General features: G+C 43.9%; 1 pseudogene; it reads right to left on the reverse strand.

The window, feature by feature from the left end:
• Positions 1-5,050: 5,050 nt before the first annotated feature.
• Positions 5,051-22,328, reverse strand: LOC102391490 (annotated as a pseudogene).
• Positions 22,329-22,567: the final 239 nt, after the last annotated feature.

The following is a 22,567-nucleotide window of genomic DNA, read 5'->3' on the forward strand; positions in this document are numbered from 1 at the left end:
GCCTAACCTTCTAAGGAAGTGAAGTGATTTTTACTGGGTGTCTCTGCCCCGGTTGTGTCATATTACCTAGAGAACCTGTGCAGGCTTACAAGATGAGACTCTTTGATGAGTGGTGTCTAAATTTTTAAATTTAATATTTTTGACAGGGAATTCATTCACTCGTGTAGAAAATAAGATGCTCAATGAAAAATATTGGTCTCCCTATATCCTTTGTTGGATACCAGGCCAGAAGAGGGTGGGTCACTACTGGCTTGTGCTCAGTGGCTCCACCCACAGCCAAAGTCCACCCTCAGCAGGCAGGATCAGCTCTGGTTTCCTAAGTGACTCTTTGTCCGGCAGGACATGCAAGCACAGCAGGGTGAGCTCCAGGGCCACCCTCATCTCGGTCATGGTGAATGTCTGCCTGATGCAGTTCCTGTGGGTGAGAGTGGGGGCTCTGACTGCACTGTCATTCTGGCCTCATTGCACCTGGAATCTGGCCTGCAACACTCATCCATGACTGCAGAGGTAGAGGCTAATTGTGCCTGCGATCCCTCCGTGGGCTTGAATATGAACCTGGCCCCCGCTCCGGTCCTGAACTCAGACCAGCAAACAGGGAAATGGGGCTCTCAGCACACAACACACCCCCTTTGGGCCCACCACTATTCCCAGACTCTTACCCATTATGTCCAGGGGAGTGGAAGGGGGAGAGCCAGAACTCTATCTTTGTTTTCCCCACTCCTCTGCCCCACAGTTATGCCAGGAATCTAAGTCCCAGATCCTCCCCACGCCCCCAATCCCTACTTCAGATGCCTACTACCCTCACCTGGGCCCTGAAAAGAAGGGACCAAAGGCCAGAGGTGACCTCCCCTTGGTGTTTTCTGGCATGAAGCAGAAGGGGTCATAGACCTGGGGACAAGACAAGACAGGGCTACTGTGTGGGATCTCCCAGGCTGTCCATCCTTAGAGAGGCAGATGTGTGTATAATGGAGGGAGGTGATGTCTGCTATGCAAGTCAGAACTCTTTGCCCTTCCTTGCATCCCCCAAGGGGAGGGGGTGGGCAGCACCTCAGGGTCTGGCCACACAGGTGGATTATGGTGGGTCCTGAAAATATTGATGAAACAGATAACACCTGTGGAAGAAGAGGGGCCAGTTAGGACTAAGTCCAACCTGATGATGAGCCCCTCTTTCTCACCAGGAACCTCTTCCCCTAGTCATTATGGGTACCTTTGGGGATGACCCGGCCATCTGGAAGCACAATGTCCTGGGTATAGCTGCAGGAGATGACCATGACTGGGGGATGCAGCTGCAGACTCTCCTTGATGCACATGGTCAGGAAGGGCAACTGGGTAAGGTCATCCCTAAGGAAACCATATGACATCCAGGGAGCAAAAACAGAGACCCTCCAACCCTCCAACTGCCCTATAAGATCCCCTCTGCCTATAACAAAATCACAGATGGATCAAATAGCTCCAAACTCATTATGTTGTATATGTTAAATATGTACAGCCTTTTCTTTGTGTATCACGCTTCAATAAAATGGTCCTTAAAAAGAAAGAAAAGTAGTGCCACAGAAGTACCAGACAAAATTTACTCACATGTTTTTAGAAGCCTTTCTGAGAAAAACTACAAAAATCTAACAAAATATTTACAAAATTGTATAAAATCAAAACACTCTTTGTGGCAAGACTGCAAAATCAAAAGGTAAATGCGTAAGAAACAAAAGAAGCAGATTCAATATTTACTCTTATTTTTTATGGCACTGGAGATACTAGCTAATGCAATTAGACAGGGAAAAAGAGTAATACCATTTGAAACATGGGGGAAAATGTGTCATTTTTTGCACATAGTGATGTTATACTTAGAAAAGAAGAGAAATCACTGGAAAACTTTCATAAACATTGAGGGTAAGATCCAGTAACGGGGCTGAATTCTTTTTTTTTTTATAATTTCTTTCTTTTTGTGTGGTGATTTAAACAGATGATACAGTTAACATAGTTCAAAGTTGGAACAATGCAAAACATCACCCCTATGGGCCAACAGCACTCATTTCTCCTCACAGTTTGCCTAGTGTTATTTTTATGTATCTTCCTAGAGGCATTTTTTTAAAAACTTTTTATTTTGTATTGGGGTATAGCTGTGAACAATGTTGTGGTAGTTTCAGGTGTACAGCAAAGGAACTCAGCCATACATATTCATGCATCAATTCTCCCCCACATTCCCCTCCCATCCAGGCTGCCACATAACACTGAGGAGAGTTCCATGTGTTCTACAGTAGATCCTTGTGTATTGTCCATTTTAAATATGGTAGTGTGTACATGTCCATCTTAAACTCCCTATCTTTCTCCCCCATCCTTCCCCCTGGCAACCATAAGTTCATCCTTTAAGTCTGTGAGTCTGTTTTTGTTTTGTAATTAAATTCACTTGTATAATTTATTTTTAGATTCCACATATAAAGGATGTCATGTATTTCTCCTTCTGTTTGACTTACTTCACTCAGTATGGCAATTTCTAGGTCCATCCATGTTGCTGCAAATGGCATTTTTTTACTCTTTTTAATGGCTGAGTAATACTCCACTGTATATATCAAAGGTTTTGTTTCATTAAAAATTATATAGTAGAATAGTCTATACTATACCTACTGCTCTGTATTTATTTCATGTAATAGCATATCAATGTCTTATTGTACACCCGCTGGGATTTATGTCATGATACAGCCTTCTTACTGTAGAGCTGTAATATAACTTCCCATAGTTTCCTCTAGAGCCTTTCAGTTCAGTTCAGTTGCTCAGTCATGTCCGACTCTCCATGACCCCATGAACTGCAGCACGCCAGGCCTTCCTGTCCATCACCAACTCTCAGAGTTCACCCAAACTCATGTCCATTGAGTCGGTGATGCCATCCAGCCATCTCATCCTCTGTCATCCCCTTCTCCTCCTGCCCCCAATCCCTCCCAGCATCAGGGTCTTTTCCAACGAGTCAACTCTTTGCATGAGGTGGCCAAAGTATTGGAATTTCAGCTTCAACATCAGTCCTTCCAATGAACATCGAGGACTGATCTCCTTCAGAATGGACTGGTTGGATCTCCTTGCAGTCCAAGGGACCCGCAAGAGTCTTCTCCAACACCACAGTTCAAAAGCTTCAATTCTTTGGTGCTCTGCTTTCTTCACAGTCCAACTCTCACATCCATACATGACCACTGGAAAAACCATAGCCTTGACTAGACGGACTGTTGTTGGCAAAGTAATGTCTCTGCTTTTGAATATGCTATCTAGGTTGGTCATAACTTTCCTTCCAAGGAGTAAGCGTCTTTTAATTTCATGGCTACTATCACCATCTTCAGTGATTTTGGAGCCCCCCAAAATAGAGCCTTTAAGTCTCCCTTATTATATATTTTAAATCTTTGATTTGTGTAGATGTTATTTTCTTGCCAGACATGAGAAGCAGGTTGAATTAACTTTTTTCCATGTAATTTCCCTGTTGTTGCAAAAGCTTATATTATTACAATGATCTTTATTTCTCCTATTGATATGGGACTCCATATTTAGCAGTTACTAAGTTCATTGAGCAAGAAGTTGATATCCATAAATTATTAATTTTTCTATTAGAAAAAATAGAAAAGATGATGATATAAAATACATGGATTAAATTTAACAAGAAATGTGAATGTCTGTATTCAAAATGAACTTGTAAATGTTTCTCAATCCAGATAGACTATATTATTCACCATAGCAGCAAGAGTACCTAAGGGTTTATTTAGCAAAAGTTGCCCAAGATCTCTATGCTAGAATTGTAGACTCTACTAAAAGACCAAGTATAATTTTACTATCCAGAATTGGATATCTGCTTCACACTCTGGGACAGTGTATTAACATTATGAAGTAATCTATGCTCCACAGGTCAATCATATATCAACCCCCTCCTTTCCTCCTTTATCTCTCCGTTTCTCTCCCTCTCTGCCTCCACCTCTTCATTTTGACCATCTACCTTGTTGACTTTACCTCAAATGCACCCACCTCTCTACTGATCAACTTTCAGGGTCTGAGATGAGGCACTTTTTTCCTACTCTCTACTTTGTCTGTCTTACTCTAAAATGAAGCTTTGTCCATGTATACAGGGAGTTTCTTGACTGTAGTTCTGCCCATTTATACAGGGAACTTCTTGACTATTCCTCCATGAGACTAGGAGATCCTGGAAGGCAAAGGCCAGGTCTAGGTTCTTTCTGAGTCTCTAGGACACAGAATGGCTGAGAAGAATTGGAGATGTCATAGAACTGAGAAGAGGGAAGAAGTGTGCTAGTGTTTGTTGAATGGGGACTGGATGGAGGAAGATGCAGGTATTCCTGGACAGGAACTCTTTAGTTCCTAAGAGTTCCATGTGAAACCTGGACTAAATAATATGAGGAATTAAGGAGCAGGATATTAAGAAACACTCAGGAAGTGGAGATGTTTGAAAACATGTAATTTTAGAGAGAAAAGTAAGAGAGTAGAGGGAAATTTCATTTACTGAATATGCGCTAAGTGGTATCATCTCCCCTCACACATTGTCACTGATTATTTCAGAAATCCAGGTCTTTCTGTCTCAAAAGCCTGCAAACTTCCTCCTACTATACATGCTGTGTACCAGACCTTGTCTCTGGGTCTTCCCACTAAGAAATAATGACAAAGTCCACAAAAAGATTTTTTCTCTTCCCCAGCCAGGGAGAAGAGCCAGTGAGAGGGACTCAGAAAAATGCTGTGAGGACTTGAATTCACCATTCAATCTCTTTAGGATCATGGTCCTTCAGGAGCTCTTGCACCTCCTTCCAGCAATGCTCCTAATGTTCTGGGCACTTTACAAGGTTGTACAGGATTCAGGAGAGGCCGCTGGCTATGGTGTCATGGCCTGAGGGGTAGCCAGACATGCTTGGGTCACTGGGCTACTTCAGCACCAGAGGGTGGACAGCACTCTAACAGAAAGGACCATGGGGAGGATGGAGAGGCATTGGGGATGGTTCAGGGTCTACACACCTAGTCCCTGCAATGGAGGGACCCATGCTCCCCTCTGTAGTCCCACACTAGGACCCTCTCTCTAAAACATGAAGGTGTCAGGTTCAGCTCAGATATCTTCATCTGACAGACCTTTCCCATCTTCATCCTGGAGAGAAAGCAAGATCCCCAGATTCACACTAGCTCTGAGGGCCCCTAAGCCTAAACTGAGACAATCTCTGAAACTCCATTATCCATCCAGCAATTCAAGCCCAGTCTGAAATGCTAGACCTCCCATGCACTCTATCACCAGAGGCCCCATCCAGAGATCTCCTCCTTGACCTCCTTGCCTCCTATGTCATCCATGGTAAAGAGAATCAAAGATTCATAGAAATTTTCATATTTATACACGATGAAACCTAGGTTACAGGATGATTAAATGACAAGTTGCCACGGAAGCTAGAATTTAAACATTGCCCCAAAGCCATTTGCTCACAGGCTAGGATAGTAAATCCAGAGATTCTTTAGTCTCCTGAAGATAAGGGATGGATTAGAAACCTATAGAACCTATAAATATTGCCTTCTCACTGATAAGGATTTGTTTAAGTTCCAGAACAACCTCCCTCCCTCCCTTTCTCCCCTCTATTCCTCTCTCTCCATCTCTCTCTCCCCTTTCTCTCTTTCCTTTCCCCTCACTCCTTAAAGTGAAAGTGAAAGTCTCTCAGTCGTGTCCAACTCTTTGCGACCCCATGGACTATACAGTCCATGGAATTCTCTAGGCTAGAATATCGGAGTGGGTAGCCTTTCCCTTCTCCAGGGGAACTTCCCAACCCAGGGATCAAAGCCAGGTCTCCTGCATTGCAGGCAGATTCTTTACACAAGGGAAGCCCCTCACTGGCTAGGGTGAAGGGAAAGGGGAAGAAGGGAAGAAGGAGAAGATATATCAGCTGTCCTATATAAGTTCCAAATTTCAAAATCCAGAGGTACCTGTTCTGTGATGCAACCATGGTTGTATGTACAGGTAAAAGCATCATGGTGCCCTCAAAGGAATTTGGGGATGGGGAACCAGAGCTACAACTCTACTCTGACTACTGTTTCTACTATGAGAAATAAATGTGCTGCTCTGATCCAGGCTTCCTTCTGTGTGTGTGTGTGTGTGTGTGTGTGTGTGTGTGTGTCTGTGTATGTGTGTGTACACACACCCATATATGTGTATATATATGTATGCATGCATGTTCAGTCACACAGTCATGTTCAACTCTTTGTGACCCCATGCACTGTAGCCCACCAGCCTCCTCTGTCCATGGGATTATCCTGGCAAGAATACTGGAGTGGGTTGCCATTTCCTTCTCCAGGGGATCTTCCTGACCCAGGGATTGAACCCACACCTCCTGCAGTTCCTGCATTGCAGGTGGATTCTTTACCACTGAGCCATGTGGGAAGACCATGTATGCATCTATGTGTACATGTATATATACAGTCTGCTTCTGTGGTAGATCACTTACTAACTTGGGAGTAGAGTAAAATCTCAGACCTTCACAGCTTCAGACTTAGCACTCCCCTGCAGACCAGTTTCACATGGTCATGTCTAAAACTTATCCATGACCCATTTCTCCCTTCCTCAAACACCTCCTTTGGCTCCCCAGTACCCTATGCATCCCATCCAAGATCTCTGATCAGTTCAAAGTTCATTCTACTTCTTGAACTCAGATCCCACAGCAGCCTACCTTGGTCAGCAGGAGCACATCAATGATGTCCAAAGTCTTGGTCTTCACTTTGACCCTAAGGAAGTCATCAATACTCTCACTGAGGAGGGGCCAGCACTGCTCCTGGATGACCACATCTGTGCAGCCATGCACAAGGGCAAGTCCTGCAGAAGCACCACCCATCTGGGGTGAGGAAGCCCAGGAAGTCCATGTGCAGGAAGATCTGACAGTGCAGTTTAGCCACAAGTGCACTGAGCTCCAAGAAGGCGGCAATATATTCACTGGGCTTCCTGAAGGATGAGAGCATGAAGGGAAGCCACCACATAAGACACTGGAAGCCCAGAAGCTGGGGGCTAGCTACCTCCCTTCAGGAAGCTGAGGCTCCAGAAATAGATGGTTCACAGATACAGTGTGGGGATGAGCCAGGAGATGTGACTCTTCAGACTCTTCTCAACACACATCCCATCTCCATGAGCTGACTCCATGCCCCAGGCACCTAGAGCATAGCTTAGACATCAGGCTTCTCTCCTTTCTTTCTCTCCTAGTATCTGTCTGCTTCTCCTTCCCCATACTGTCCACTCGGCTCAGACCTTATCCTCTCCCAGCTGGTCAATGAGGATAATGCCTTCCCTAGTCTCCTTACATTCAGTTGTCAACATCATCCAGTGTCTACATTGTGGTCAGTCTTCTGTCCAGTCAGATGTCCAAGCTCAGCTTTGACCTCAACCCTCACCTGCTCACACACCTTCCACAGCTCCTAGGAAACCTCAGATTAGTTCATATCTTCTGTCTGACTTCAGAATGTCCTTAAGACATTCCTTCCACCCCATACCCAAATTGTCTCCTTACTGTTGCACATACTTTGCTCATTCTAACCTCCTAGTATTTATTAAACAGTTCTGCTTACCTGTAAGGGTTGCTGTTTCTCTTTCCCTTTTCCTGTCTTTCAATGTCCAGTTTGACCCATCTCCTCCAGGAAGGCCTTTCTGATTGTCCACCTCAGTCTCTCTCATTTACTCCTTTGGGTCTAGGGCTCATCTTCCCAGGCCCTGGGCCGAGCATTCACTCCTGGCAATTACCGTCGAAACTGAAGACACCTTTCTGCAGACTGTCCAGGGTCATGAGGCTGATGCATTCAAACATGTCCAGATGGGTGTGGCCCTTTTTAATCAGGTGCTGTCACTTGGGCTGGACAGAGAAGGGGCATGGCTGAGGTTGGAAACTGCCTCCTCCCTAATCCCAAACACCAAGAAGCACTCCCCAGACCCTGCCTCCTGGTCCTAGGCACCAATCTTCACAGATGACCAGGCTTGAGTGGGAGTGGAAATTGTTACATTAAGCCATGAAGTCCCCAGCCTGGGAGTCAGGAGACCTGCTATTAATATAGCTTTGGTTCCTTCCGGTACATTTTGTGCACTGTTGGTCAGCTTACTGCATAAAGTAACTGCACAGCAAATGTCAGATCTCATCATCTTCATTGTTAGAAATTGTTGAGGGAAAGGTGCCCTATGTTGAGAGAGGTAGTCCTCCATGGTTCCTGTGTACCTTTGTACTTTCTTGCTTCATATGCCAAAAAAAAAAAAAAAAAAGCAATACTCTGATATTCTTTCAGTTCAGTTCAGTTCAGTCTCTCAGTCATGTCCAACTCTTTGTGACCCATGAATCGCAGCATGCCAGGCCTCCCTATCCATCACCAACTCCCGGAGTTCACTCAGACTCATGTCCATCGAGTCAGTGATGCCAGCCAGCATTCTCATCCTCTGTCTTCCCCTTCTCCTGCCCCCAATCCCTCCCAGCATCAGAGTCTTTTCCAATGAGTCAACTCTTCGCATGAAGTGGCCAAAGTACTGGAGTTGCAACTTTAGCATCAGTCCTTCCAAAGAAATCCCAGGGCTGATCTCCTTCAGAATGGACTGGTTGGATCTCCTTGCAGTCCAAGGGACTCTCAAGAGTCTTCTCCAACACCACAGTTCAAAAGCATCAATTCTTCGGCGCTCAGCTTTCTTCACAGTCCAACTCTCACATCCATACATGACCACAGGAAAAACCATAGCCTTGACTAGACGGACCTTTGTTGGCAAAGTAATGTCTCTGCTTTTGAATATGCTATCTAGGTTGGTCATAACTTTCCTTCCAAGGAGTAAGCGTCTTTTAATTTCATTACCTGGGCCATTTCTCAGAGTTGTGTTTTTAGCAAACAACCTTGAGGAGTGAGGTAATGTCTCTTCCTCGACAGGTATTAGGGGCAATTGCTTCTAATTGCTATAAAGGTCACAGAATCTCTTAACCTCCCCCCGCCCAACCATAATACAGTAGCAGGCATATACGTCAGCATACTACATGAGCAGGCATATTTCAAAGCCCACCTCTGTCACCCTCATGAGATTTAGTGACTTGGAAGAAGAATGCAAACCAACAAGAAGCTCATGTTGTTGCCTTCTGAGGGTAATAAATTGTCCTTTGTTGCCGGGGTCCAGCCCCGGCTGATCCAGGGTATTCGAAGGAGAGACGGCTAGGCGACCTATTCAAATGTTAATTAGAGATAATAAAGAGGACTAGAATGAGGATAGCTCAGTAGGAAAATTCAGTGGAGAAAAGAAGCTGAGTGGCTTGGTTTACGCAGAAAATCAATATAACCCGTGACACCAGGTTAGCTCTGACCATGGAGGCTGCAGGCGCCCTCTCGAATAGTGGAAGGTGCCCCACCTTAGACACCTTCTCGAGTGGGTCTTAGAAGCCCAGGCAAATAAATGGTCGCAGAGGATATCCACGCTCCAGATGGACACTCAGCTGGAAGTTAAAGGGAAGAATGACATGGGGAGACCAAGCGTTGGTGAGCAAGGCCCATAGCTTTATTTTCAACAGGGGCTTTTATACCCTAAGTTACACATAGAGGATAATAGGGGATGCAAAATCAGCAGTCTTTGATGCTTATCAAAAACCAGGGTTTCTTTCCTGCAGATTTATCATATGCAAATGGTTTAGGTGATTTACATCATCTTCTGGCCAGAGGCCTATTAACATTTTATGACTCTTGACAAGGACTTATCAACAAAGACTTATTTTCTCTAAGAGTAATTATTTTAAGGTTTGGCGCCATCTTCCGAAGATAAGATTACGTTCCTATAGGGTGGATGTGTAATGGGTTTACAAAGGAAAGAATTTACTACCTTAAGGGTCTAAAGTTACTAACACCAGGCCACTACTTATTTTTTCTACATACCAACTATATTAATTAATGCACATTCAAGGATACAATTCAGGGGATGTGAAAACTTGGCAACAAACATTGGCTCATCAATGAAATCTTTTACTAGTTTTATTCTGACAGTTTCTAATTCTCTGAGAGGCTCTAAGCTATTTGAATATCTTAAGCTTCCCGTGCCTCTGGAGGCTGGGAGACTGTAAACAATCGTATGCATAGCTGTAGGTGTCCGGGTAAACTTGTCAGGCGAGTTAGAGAGCCATCTGAGGGGTTTGGATTTAAACACTCCTAATTGCCCAGGGACTTTATTAATTGGAGCTGTAAGTTAACTCTTCGACAGAGAGAGTGAGATGGTGGTGGGGGACAGCCCCCAGTAAAGTCAGAGGTGAGAGCACAAAGCAATAAAGTAGGCAGACTCTGGTTTTTTGGGGGGTAGATGCTCGAGAATATCCGGGGGCACTCCCGAGGCTCGATCCCGCCTTTGCGTATGCCGAGCCCCCTTCCTCACGACCTTTGTCACGAGTGGAATGTCTCTCGCCGGCTCCCGGCATCTCCCCCTTTTTTATTTCTTAAAACAGCCAGATGTAGCTCAGTCGCGAGCCTCTGAATGCTCTGCCGAAGAATCCTGACAATACAAGGAAGAATGATTATGATAAGCAGAATTAAAACAGCCACCGTAGCATAGCTAAGGAAGGTAGACAGCATATTTTTTCCTGAAATGTAGTTAGAGAAAGTATGGAAGAAATCATTTGCTGTTCCAGCGGCAGTAAAATCTAATCGGGAGTGTTCCATGGTTGCTATTTGATTGTGAAGTTTCCCTAAGTCTAGACCAATGTCAGAGCTGTTCCAGATACCTGAAATATGGTTTTTAATCTTTTCCCATTCAAAATCTGTCTCATTTACTTTCAGGGGTGTTACACATATCCACCGATAGTCAGCATGACAGGACAATGCCATTTTCACCTTTAAAGCCTGCAATTCAGTCCCAATATGTATTACTGCTTCCTCTAGGGCGTCTACCCTCATTTCTAACTTCTTGTCTATAGCTTCCTGTGTTGCCAATGTTAAAGAAACATTTTTGGACATAGAATCAACATATTGAGCAGTATGTACTTGTTGAGTCAATGATATTGCTGCCACAGTAACAGAAGTGATTGCACTTATCAAAGCTGCTATTCCCAAGATAAGTAAGCCCACAAACCGTCGGGTTCGCATTAAATCCTGCAGTTGTTGTAATACAGCCAAACCGTAATTATCATACCAATAAGAATGCACAGACACAGGTATCATGAGATAGGGTGGGCGTTTCAACACAACAAAAGAACAAACATTATATTGGGGGGTCAAACAAGATGAAAGCATACATTGTTCACAACACCACTACCACAAAGGAGCAAACATTATATTGAGGGTTTAAACAAGATGAGCCAGGAAGCAGCTGCAGGCGTCAGCCCGGGGGAGCAGTGTCCCCAGCATCAGGAGGCAGAACACGAGCGGCAAGCTGTGGGCCTCGGCGCTTACGGCGGGCGGAGGGGCGGGGATCGCGGCCTTGGGCTAGCCGCCGCGGCTTGGGCTCCCAGCGTTCCCCTCTCGCCGGCGGGAGCGCGCTGGTCTGGACTGCATTCCGCAGGCGCGCTTTCCTCTCTGGCCCTCACTCACCGCACAGACTTCTTTGCTCTAGGTCGCGGGGTGCAGCGAGAAGGGTACCGGGCGCTGCTGGCGGCGCGGAGGCGAGAGGTGGCTGGGGGAGGGGGAGCGAGCGAGTGCGTGCCGCGAACCTGGTCTTTGGGGAACGTGACATGACGAATTTGTCTGAGATCCAAATCGAAGAATCTGCATTCTGTAGAAATATACAAGCATACCCTCTCCCACAAGTTAGCAACACATCTGGCCTTTTTCACTCTCCAGTATGGAGGTCTTTTTACTTGACCAGGGGCCGAGTCGTAGCCTGTAATTCAGGCATCTAGTGTCTCATCATTGTAGTCTGCCCCTGTGTGTTTACGTTTAAGTGATTAATTACAATTTGGACATAACTATTTGTCTAGCTGTTTTTTTTAGATATGAAATTTATACCTTGAACCAGCTGCATTTTGATGGTGAATTTTGTGAGAATTTTTGGCTTTATCAATCTTTTTATTTAAGTTTAAAACAATTACTTTAGTCAATGCATCTGCCAAAGCATTTCCTTCATGTAAAGGGCCGGGCAAGCTGGAATGGGCTCTATGTCCCACAAAATATTTTTTATCTCTGTATTTAATCTTTCTGTAAATCAGATAACAAGGAGAAGATAGTAGTTTTATTTTTTGGAATATTAGCAGTTTCAATATGAGGAAACAACCCAACAATATATCAGGAGTCAGTCAAAAGATTAAAGGTGTGGTCTCCTAAATGTTGAAAGGCCTAAATAACTGCTTGTAACTCAGTCTTGACATTTTATTCCCTTGAATTAAAAGATCTTTTAAAGGCCTTGGAGCTGTAATTTCCTGCACCCAAAAGGCTAGATCACTAGATTCAAATGTTTTGTGGCTCTTAGCTTGAGAAGTCAAGTTTTTTCTTTTCTGATAATAAGGTAAAAGCAAAAGCCATGTTACTCTTTGACCTTTATTAATTTATACAGTTTTGGTAGGCAGTGAGATCAAGACTTTAATTTCTCAATATAATCAGAATCTACTACACCATGCACCACCGAAATTTCTTTCTTTCTTTTTTTTTTTTTATTTGAAAAGAAAGCGAGCTACGCCCCAGGACAAATCTTCCAAAGTCCTCGGGTAGGGGGCCAGCCACTCCCGTTGGAATTGGAGTAAGTGGCACGTCAGGGGTTAATATTGTTGCTCAATCCTCTTGCCTTTTCTCCTAGCCTGGGTGAGACCCCCCTGAGGGGGTTTTCTCCAAGGAGCACGCTCTGCATATTGTGTACTAAAAGCTCCTTTGTTTAAAAAACTTTTTATCTTCCTCAGGCTTAGGCAACTCTTTGAGAGGCTTTGGGGGCAAAGTGGGGAACTCCTGGGTCCTGGGAGGCACAAACGGAGGCGGTGGCAATCGCCTTAAATCAGAAAGTGGTGGATAAGTTTTTTAAAGGTTTGCGCAGAGGGGGAGGGAGCTCACCAGGGCGCTCAGCCGCAGCGTCCTGTAAGCCCTCTCCTTCCTTGGGAGGTAAAGCACTTTCTCCCTCTTTTTTTTTTTTTTCCAATAGCAGAAATTATGATCTGTGCAGAAAGTGGAGACTCACCACCATCCACCGCTATAGCCTCTCTCATAGGCTATTTAACAGCCTCATGACGGAGGTCCAGGACATGTCTAATCATAATACACAGAGCCAATAAACATTTGTCTATTCTTAGATGCAGAGAAACCCATATTTTCTTTTTTGAGAATATTTTTATTTATTTTGTACCCTCTTTACCCTATCTAAACTGCAGAGGGGACTAGAAAAGAAGCCTCAAGGTGAGGATCAAATTTATCCTCGGGACTAGAGAAAACCCCTTTCCGGGAAACTCCTAGCGGAGGCCCTTTACCCCCACATGGAGGAGGAGGCATGGGGGGATGGGAGCGTCCCGTATTTCTCCTCTCCTGTTCTGGAGATCTTTTAACTGTTTGGTGACTAAATCTTACAGACTGTCTGATAAGGGATGTTTCCCTCAAGCTCCTAGGAGCGGATGGTCTGACAGGGGAAGTTTCTCTTAGGCCTTTTGGGGCATCATTGTTTAAGAGATGCCGATCTCCATCAGAGTGATATTTAGCTATTATCTCGCCTAAATTCTCTTTTTCTTTTGGGGAAGGCTGATCTTGTTTCTCATCCCTAACTTTAAGTTGTTCCTGAGTAGTCATGGCTGTTAACATTTTTCTTAGTTGCCGATAGTCAGGTGGGTCTTCATTTTTCTCATTTTCCTGAGGTTTAACTACAGTTTCGACCTCATTTTCCTCTTTAAAGGTTACTTTTTTAGATTCAGGGGCAGGTTTAGCCACAGCATTTTCTTCACTATCCCCTTTAAGATGTACTTTTTCTGAATCGGGGGCAGGGTCTAAGACATCTCTAATGATGTTCCATAAGGAAAAAGCGTCATTAGGAACATTTTCTGAGCCATGTTCGGCATGGTAAGTTTTTAGCTGTTTTCCTACTTTTCCCCAGACATCTAAGCTAACAGAGCCTTCGTCTGGGAACCAGGGACAGTGCTCTTGTACAAATGAAAAAAATGATTGAATGGCAGATTTTTTAACTTTGATTCCTCTTTTATTTAATAACTGTAAAATTACTCCTATAAAGAGCTGTCTTTCATTTGATTCAGTGTTACCCATGTCAGAAAATTAAGTATAGTAAAAGATTTTGCTTTTAGCTATCAAAAGATCAGGCTTTTCTTTGGCCTTTTAACTTCAGAAACTGTTTTCTCTCTCTAAGTCTAACACTTTAACACTTTCAACACTTCCCACTCCTCTCGCCCTGTCTATCCTACAGGGGGGTCCGCGGCACCCTTGAGTGGGGTCCTAGCCGTCCCGAACACTGGAAGAACAATAGGGCTGATGACCCAGATTGTCCCAGGGGAGAAACAGTAGGCTGGTGACCCAAACTGTTCCGAGGGGGGAGCAGTAGAGCTGATGACCCAAACTGCTCCGTGGGGGAACAAGAGAGCTGATGACCCAGTTGTTCCGAGAACGGGGGAGCAAAAGGGCTGATGACCCTAATTGCAGGGAGCTTACCTTGGAATAGCCTGTCTCGGGTGCCACCTGCCGGGGTCCAGCCCCGGCTGATCCAGGGTATTCGAAGGAGAGACGGCTAGGCGACCTATTCAAATGTTAATTAGAGATAATAAAGAGGAATAGAATGAGGATAGCTCAGTAGGAAAATTCAGTGGAGAAAAGAAGCTGAGTGGCTTGGTTTACGCGGAAAATCAATATAACCCGTGACACCAGGTTAGCTCTGACCATGGAGGCCGCAGGCGCCCTCTCGAATAGTGGAAGGTGCCCCACCTTAGACACCTTCTCGAGTGGGTCTTAGAAGCCCAGGCAAATAAATGGTCGCAGAGGATATCCACGCTCCAGATGGACACTCAGCTGGAAGTTAAAGGGAAGAATGACATGGGGAGACCAAGCGTTGGTGAGCAAGGCCCATAGCTTTATTTTCAACAGGGGCTTTTATACCCTAAGTTACACATAGAGGATAATAGGGGATGCAAAATCAGCAGTCTTTGATGCTTATCAAAAACCAGGGTTTCTTTCCTGCAGATTTATCATATGCAAATGGTTTAGGTGATTTACATCATCTTCTGGCCAGAGGCCTATTAACATTTTATGACTCTTGACAAGGACTTATCAACAAAGACTTATTTTCTCTAAGAGTAATTATTTTAAGGTTTGGCGCCATCTTCCGAAGATAAGATTACGTTCCTATAGGGTGGATGTGTAATGGGTTTACAAAGGAAAGAATTTACTACCTTAAGGGTCTAAAGTTACTAACACCAGGCCACTACTTATTTTTTCTACATTCCAACTATATTAATTAATGCACATTCAAGGATACAATTCAGGGGATGTGAAAACTTGGCAACAAACATTGGCTCATCAATGAAATCTTTTACTAGTTTTATTCTGACAGTTTCTAATTCTCTGAGAGGCTCTAAGCTATTTGAATATCTTAAGCTTCCCGTGCCTCTGGAGGCTGGGAGACTGTAAACAATCGTATGCATAGCTGTAGGTGTCCGGGTAAACTTGTCAGGCGAGTTAGAGAGCCATCTGAGGGGTTTGGATTTAAACACTCCTAATTGCCCAGGGACTTTATTAATTGGAGCTGTAAGTTAACTCTTTGACAGAGAGAGTGAGATGGTGGTGGGGGACAGCCCCCAGTAAAGTCAGAGGTGAGAGCACGAAGCAATAAAGTAAGCAGACTCTGGTTTTTTGGGGGGTAGATGCTCGAGAATATCCGGGGGCACTCCCGAGGCTCGATCCCGCCTTTGCGTATGCCGAGCCCCCTTCCTCATGACCTTTGTCACGAGTGGAATGTCTCTCGCCAGCTCCCGGCACTTTGTCTCTCACCCAGGAGTTTCACGTCTCCTGGAAGAATCCATGAAACAGTAATAAGCTCTCTTGTCAGCTTGCAGGTATGGAAAAAATCCCAGGCACTTCCCAAAAGCCTGACCTCCAGTTCTTCATTCCCACATATATATCTAAATCCTTTGCAGTGTAATTTTTCAGTAACTTCTCTTAGGAGGTGGGGGTCTCTTTCACTATCCTTTGATTCTAAGCTGTTTCTGGACCTGTTTTGGCCAATAGACTGGTGAAAATGATGAAGTGGTCATCCCAAATCTAGACCCCAAGGAGAATTGCAGCTTCCTTTCAGTCTGTTGGAACCTTGCTTCTTCCATGTGAACAAGCCTGAGATGCCTTCTAAAGGGAGAGAATCTAATGTCTAAAGGACATCCAGTTGTTTCAGCTGAGGTCATCCGAGATCAACCTGCGGTCAGCCAAGCCACAAAGATGAGAGAGGACTGACCTCAGATCAGTAAGTCTTCCTATCTGACCTCCAGCAGACCACCTGATCACCCCAGCTGATCACAGATACATGAGTGGCCCCATCCATGTCCAGAAGAACCAGCCTGCTGCTGCTAAGTCGCGTCAGTCGTGTCCGACTCTGTGCGACCCCATAGACGGCAGCCCACCAGGCTCCCCCGTCCCTGGGATCCTCCAGGCAAGAGTACTGGAGTGAGTTGCCATTGCCTTCTCCAGAAGAACCAGCCTACTGACTCACAAACTTGTTAATACTAAGCACTTATTGTTTTCAAGTGATTTTTACTCTGGAATAATGACTACATGATATTCATCATTACCATCAACCATGTCTCAAGCCTTCTGTGAGGGAAATATAGAAACTAACACCTCCTGAGCACCTACTGTGTGCCAGGAACATGACTCCGTTATATCATCTTGGCCACACAAAAATGAGGGATCACATAGTCCTCATTTTTCAATTGTGGAAACCAAGGCTCAGAAAGAAAGAGCCATGGCCTTAAAGTCACCAAGAGTCAGATTCCAGACAAGACATTGTTGAATCCCCGTTATCCCCAAGACTCCAGCTGGAACCCTGGGTTCAAAAGACTCACGTGCATGATGTCTGTGCTCTTGGTGAAAATCTTCATATAGGGCTTCAGGATGTTGAAGTGGAAGGCGGGTGTCAGCATGCGATGGTGTCTGCTCCACTTGTCACCAGCACTCAGCAGGAGCCCATCCCCTAGCAGAGACAGCCACAGGGAGTGAGCAAAGGAGGACCTTCTCCTGGGTCCCCAGGGTCATCCCCAACCCCCTTCACTCACAATTACTCACCCAGCCAGGGCTTCAGAGTGTTGTAGAAAAGCATGTCCTTTGGTGTGATGGCAGCTGACATGCATGAAGACAATCAAGGGCCAGAGAGAGGGGGAGGGGAGGGAATTTTGGTGCGGGTTGGAGGCTCCCAGCCAGGAATCTGCATTCCCCCTCCAAGCCCAGCATGGCAGGAATGGGGTTAAGAGCACAGGAAGCTAGAAGGAAGGGTAAAGGGAGGAGGGAGGACCAGACCAGGCTGCAAGACAGAATAAAGCAAAGGCAGAGCCCACAGATACCACCTTATGAGCTTAGACACATCCCAACATGACACAATATGCCCCAACATGACTGGACATGGCTCCTAGATTGCCCTACATATTTGGCAGGAGTTTGGGTGAAAAGATTTTTAACCATATATATGGTGGTTACAGGACTCTAGACATTTCAAAGCTCAGAACTGTACACCAAATAGAGCAAACTTTACTTTTTGTAAATTTTGTAAATTTACATACAATTTTAAGAGAAGCTGAGGGTAACTAAGCATATATATTATTTGCATAAATATACTGTGAAATGATGGGCTTTCCAGGTGGCTCAATGGGTAAAGAATCTGCTCGCCAATGCAGGAGACTGGAGTTCAACCCCTGGGTTGGGAAGATGCCCTGGAGGAGGAAATGGCAACCCATTCTTGCCCGGAAAATCCCAGGGACAGAGGAGCCTGGTGGCTACAGTCCTTGGGGTTGGAAAGAATCGGACATGACTAAAGCGACTGAGCATGCATGCACACACTACGAAATGATATATAAAAAGTATAGATGAAAAAACTGGGAAAAGAACATCATATGGAAGACCAATATATTTTACTGAGCATCTTATTTTCTACACAAGTGAATGAATTCCCTGTCATTAATATTGCATTAAAAAAGTTAGGCACCACCCAGCAAAGAGACTCATCTGATAAGCCTACAGGTGTTCTCCAGGTGACCTGACACATGTGGAGCTGAGACACACCTTGAAAATCACTTCCTTGGGAGGTGAGGCATGACATTTGAAGCCAAGGGACTGAACTTACCCTTTACTTACAAGGTCACCCATCAACTGAATGACCTTGAGCTAATGATTTAATCTCTCCAATCCATAAGATTGATGTGAGGTGAAATTGGTGTTTACCTGGGGGAGTTGAAGTACTGTTGCCTTCTGCCTTCCAGTGGTCTACTTCTTTAATAGGACCCAAAACATCAATGTCTGTGGAGTCACCAAGCCTTACATGCTGTATAAAAAGTGCTGAAACACATCCACATCCTACATGAATATGTGTGCAAATATTGCTATAGAAATAAAATTTCTACACCAAAAGCTATGTGATTAAGAGTAACTCAATGTACAATTGGTAATGATATGTCAAGCCATCAAAGTACATAAAAAGAATTCATAAAAAGATCAAAAATAAAGAATGGTTTGAATATTTAACATTTAAAGATTTTTAAAGACCACCAATATGATGACTATATATTGTGGAAAGATGTTCATGATACATTAGTATATTAAAAATCCAGATTACAAGAAAAATGGAAGATAAAATAATATTTTTGGTTGAGGTAAACATACATAAAATTCATACATTCACAAAATTCATAATATTCAGTTCAGTTTAGTTCAGTTCAGTCACTCAGTTGTGTCCGACTCTTTGCGACCCCATGAATCACAGCACGCCAGGCCTCCCTGTCCATCACCAACTCCTGGAGTTCACCTAAACTCATGTCCATCGAGTCAGTGATGCCATCCAGCCATCTCATCCTCTGTCATCCCCTTCTCCTCCTGCCCCCAATCCATCCCAGCATCAGGGTCTTTTCCAATGAGTCAGCTCTTTGCATGAGGTGGCCAAAGTATTGGAGCTTCAGTTTCAGCATCAGTCCTTTCAATGAACACCCAGGACTGGTCTCCTTTAGGATGGACTGGTTGGATCTCCTTGCAGTCCAAGGGACTCTCAAGAGTCTTCTCCAACACCACAGTTCAAAAGCATCAATTCTTTGACACTCAGCTTTCCTCACAGCCCAACTCTCACATCCATACATGATCACCAGAAAAACCATAGCCTTGACTAGAAGGACTTTTGTTCGCAAAGTAATGTCTCTGCTTTTGAATATGCTATCTAGGTTGGTCATAACTTTCCTTCCAAGGAGTAAGTGTCTTTTAATTTCATGGCTACAATCACCATCTGCTGTGATTTTGGAGCCCCCAAAAATGAAGTCTGACACTGTTTCCCCATCTATTTGTCATGAAGTGATGGGACCAGAGGTCATGATCTTCGTTTTCTGAATGTTGAGCTTTAAGCCAACTTTTTCACTCTCATCTTTCACTTTCATCAAGAGGCTTTTTAGTTCCTCTTCACTTTCTGCCATAAAGGTGATGTCATCTGCTAATCTGAGGTTATTGATATTTCTCCCGGCAATCTTGATTCCAGCTTGTGCTTCTTCCAGCCCAGAGTTTCTCATGATGTACTCTGCGTATAAGTTAAATAAGCAGGGTGACAATATACAGCCTTGACATACTCCTTTTCCTATTTGGAACCAGTCTGTTGTTCCATGTCCGGTTCTAAGTGTTGCTTCCTGACCTGCATATAGGTTTCCCAAGAAGCAGGTCAGGTGGTCTGGTATTCCCATCTCTTTCAGAATTTTCCACAGTTTTTTGTGATCCACACAGTCAAAGGCTTTGGCATAGTCAATAAAGCAGAAATCGATGTTTTTCTGGAACTCTCTTGCTTTTTCCATGATCCAATGGATGTTGGCAATTGGATCTCCGGTTCCTCTGCCTTTTCTAAAACCAGCTTGAACATCTGGAAGTTCATGGTTCACGTATTGCTGAAGCCTGGCTTGGAGAATTTTGAGCATTACTTTACTAGTGTGTGAGATGAGTGCAACTGTGTGGTAGTTTGAGCATTCTTTGGCATTGCTTTTCTTTGGGATTGGAATGAAAACTGACCTTATCCAGTCCTGTGGCCACTGCTGAGTTTTCCAAATTTGCTGGCATATTGAGTGCAGCACTTTCACAGCATCATCTTTCAGGATTTGGAATAGCTCAACTGGAATGCCATCACCTCCACTAGCTTTGTTCATAGTGATGCTTTCTAAGGCTCACTTGACTTCACATTCCAGGATGTCTGGCTCTAGGTGAGTGATCACACCATCGTGATTATCTGGGTCATGAAGATCTTTTTTGTACAATTCTTCTGTGTATTCATAACATTAAAAGTGTTCAAATCCATGCCTCTAGTACATTCACAGTGTTGTGCAACCACCACCTCTCCTCTATCTAGTTCCAAGGTATTTTTGTCATCTGAAAATGAGACCTGTACCCATTAGCAGTCACGCTGTGTTTCCTCCTCCAGCTCCTAGATCTATCTCTATGAATTTACCTATTCTGTACATTTCATATAAATGGAATCATACAATATGTGACCTTTGTGCCCGACTCCTTTCACTTAGCCTGTTTTCAAAGTTCATTCACGTTGTAGTGTTTCATTCCTTTTTTAAAATATTTTTTTTTTGGCCATGGCACATGGTTTAGTTTCCCAACCAGGGATCAATCTCACACGCCCTGCATTCGAAGCACAGAGTCTTAACCACTGGGCTGCCAAGGAAGTCTCTGCTTCATTTCTTTTTATGACTCAATACTATTTCATGTTATGGATATACCTAATTTTATTTATTCATTTTTCTTTTAATGGAAATTTGAATTGCTTCCCAAAGTTGAACTTTCAGCAACTGTGGATGGTGCCACTGTGAAGAGTTGTGTACAACATTTTGTTTAAACACCTGTTTTCAATTCTTTGAGGGTACATTCCTAGGTGTAGGATGGCAGGGTCAATTGGTAATTCTAGGTTTAATTTGAGGTCTTCCATGTAGCTTAGTCAGTAAAGAGTAAGCCTGCAATGCAGGATACCTGAGTTCAATCCCTGGGTCAGAAAGATCCCCTGGAGAAGGAAATTGCAACCCATTCCAGTATTCTTGCCTGGAGAATTCCATGGACAGAAGACCTTGGTGAGATATAGTCCATGGGGTCACAAAGAGTTGGACAAGAGGTTTAATTTATTGAGGAAAAACACCAGACAATTTTCCACAGTTGCTGCACCATTTTACATTCTCAACAACAATGTATGAGGATTCCAACGACCACATTCTCACCAACACTTGTTATTTTCCATTGTTTTATATTCTTGTCATCTTAGTGAGTGTGACCTGATATCACATTGTTGCATTGATTTGCATTTCCCTAACAATTAATGATGTTGGGTATATTTCCATGTGCTTCTTAGTGCTGCGCCATGCTCAGTTGCTTCAGTCATATCTGACTTTTTGAGACCCTCAGGGACTTAATCTGCCAGGCTCCTCCGTCCATGGGATTTTTCATGCAAGAATACTAGAGTGGGTTGCCACGCCCTCCTCCAGGGATCACACCTGTGTCTCCTGCATTGGCAGGTGGATTCTTTACTGCTGAGTCACTGGAGAAACCCTCTTAGTCAGTAAAATAGCATTATTAAGAAGAAGTTTAAAAAAGAAGGAGATTATATGTAAATGTAATACATTTAGATACAAGTTAAAATTTTTACTGATATAAGGATTACACGTGCTGCAGTCCATGGGGTCACAAAGAATTGGACACAACTGGACAACTGAACAGCAACAACAAGGATTACCTTGAATTTTAAATTTAGCAGATTATGTGAGATAATATGAATGGAGATTACTTTGATATGTTTAGATTATGGATATGATTTTTATTTCTTACTTTTTCTTATCTATAGCTTCTTCTATGACAGGGTATCATCTGTGGGAAAAGAAAAACATTTTAAAGAACCAAAGGAAAAGAAAAATATATGCAATTTTCAGCTTAGAATATATTAAATATTTACTTATATCATTTTACAAGATTTCTTTCTTATTTTGCACCAACGAATCTTCTAGCCCCTGAAAGGGTCTGAGACTGACTATCCCAGGACACCTCACCGCCTGAGTGGGGCTAGTCCTGGAGCAGCCGCTGTCTCAGGTGCTGAAGGAAATGGCCCACTCCTGCCCTCTTCACCACCTCTCACTGTTGTGCTGTTGTGGACCCTCTTGACCCCCCACTTCCTAGAACATCTAGACGAACACGAAATCCTGGGTCATGCTTCCCTGAGGGGAAATTTTTTTTCGGCTCCTAGCTTCAGACTAGCGTCACATCAAAGCAGCTTTTAACTATGTAACAGATGTAATAATGGACATTCTGAATTTACTGAATCTTCGAATGACAGTTTTCTTCAATGGAGGTTCTCATAAGTCCTAAAACTTAAATGTGTAACTTTAAAACTTTTAAGTTTGAGAGAATGATGCAGAACGAAGGGAGGAAATGAACACTTATTGAAGGTGCTTACCAGATATTA

The sequence above is a fragment of the Bubalus bubalis genome, chromosome 9 (genome assembly GCF_019923935.1).
Source record: "Bubalus bubalis isolate 160015118507 breed Murrah chromosome 9, NDDB_SH_1, whole genome shotgun sequence".
NCBI lineage: Eukaryota > Metazoa > Chordata > Mammalia > Artiodactyla > Bovidae > Bubalus > Bubalus bubalis.